A 1,332-nucleotide genomic window follows, 5' to 3' on the forward strand; every position below is an offset into this window, starting at 1 on the left:
ACACATTTGAATAAATTAGAAGAACATATGTATTTTCGGAGAAATTGATAGAAGTGTTTGAAACACAAAGAGCTACACAATTGTTTTTTAAATGGATGTTAGAAGATTTCGTTACAAGGCAAGATCAAGTTTGATTTTTACCTAATGAACCTGAACTTTCTGCCAGTATGAGTCATTTCAGCAGCACACCTGAATTCACAGAGTACGACCACATCAGTTTCTGATAGATTAGTAGGCAATGAGAGTACTCAGCCTTGATTAAGCTGGGAGATTGCAAATTCCTGATCTTGATATCGAACTCTGTTTCTTATAGGAAAATCATTCTACTCTATAAAAGGATGAGATAGTATTTTAATTAAGTGCTCAAAACAGCTAATTTATAGCTAAAGCTTAATATATACCATGAAGATTTCTATTTTATATATTTACTTTCAAAAATATCTCCAAAGCAATGTTTTTCAAAGTGGTTTGCTTAGTTTTGAGAAGTGGTTTTCATATCTTAAAAAAGTAAAAACACAACAAGATTCATTTTATCTTAAAGGTATGATAAATCTTTAGGTATTTACCCTAGTCTGGACAACAATTTTGATTTTTCACTGTAATTTTTTGTTGAGATTTTTTTCAGCTGTCACAACCATATAAGACTGATAATTCTTTGTAACTAAGTCCTGCTGCTGCTGCTGCTGCTAAGTTGCTTCAGTCGTGTCCGACTCTGTGCGACCCCATAGATGGCAGCCCACCAGGCTCCTCCATCCCTGGGATCCTCCAGACAAGAACATTGGAGTGGGTTGCCATTTCCTTCTCCAATGCAGGAAAGTGAAAAGTGAAAGTGAAGTCACTCAGTTGTGTCCGACTCTTAGCGACCCCATGGACCACAGCCCACCAGGCTCCCCTGTCCATGGGATTGTCCAGGCAAGAGTACTGGAGTGGGTTGCCATTGCCTTCTCCAGTAACTAAGTCCAATACACTTTAATTTCTCCAGCCCTTGAGAACAAAGGGTTACTCTCTAGTGAAGAAGAAGGCAAATGGGAAACACTGGAAGAACTTGCTATTAGTGAGTGATTATTATTGCTATTAGTGATTATTATTATATTTTAATTTCAAGCATGAGCTCAAAAAGGAGTCATTGTGACTGGCTTATGATTACTTTCTGTAAAAGTCTGCATCTTACTCATTTTTATCTCCACAAGACTCAACACAGCATCTACCATCTGAGTAGGAACTAAAAAAAAAAAAAAAAAAAATGCTTCTAAGATATTTTTGCATTGTGAATGCCTAGAAGTTTAAGTGCTGCTTATCTAAGACCTACTTTATTCTATTTTCATTATATTT

The sequence above is a fragment of the Bison bison genome, unplaced genomic scaffold (genome assembly GCF_000754665.1).
Source record: "Bison bison bison isolate TAMUID 2011002044 unplaced genomic scaffold, Bison_UMD1.0 scf7180017862185, whole genome shotgun sequence".
NCBI classification, from domain to species: domain Eukaryota; kingdom Metazoa; phylum Chordata; class Mammalia; order Artiodactyla; family Bovidae; genus Bison; species Bison bison.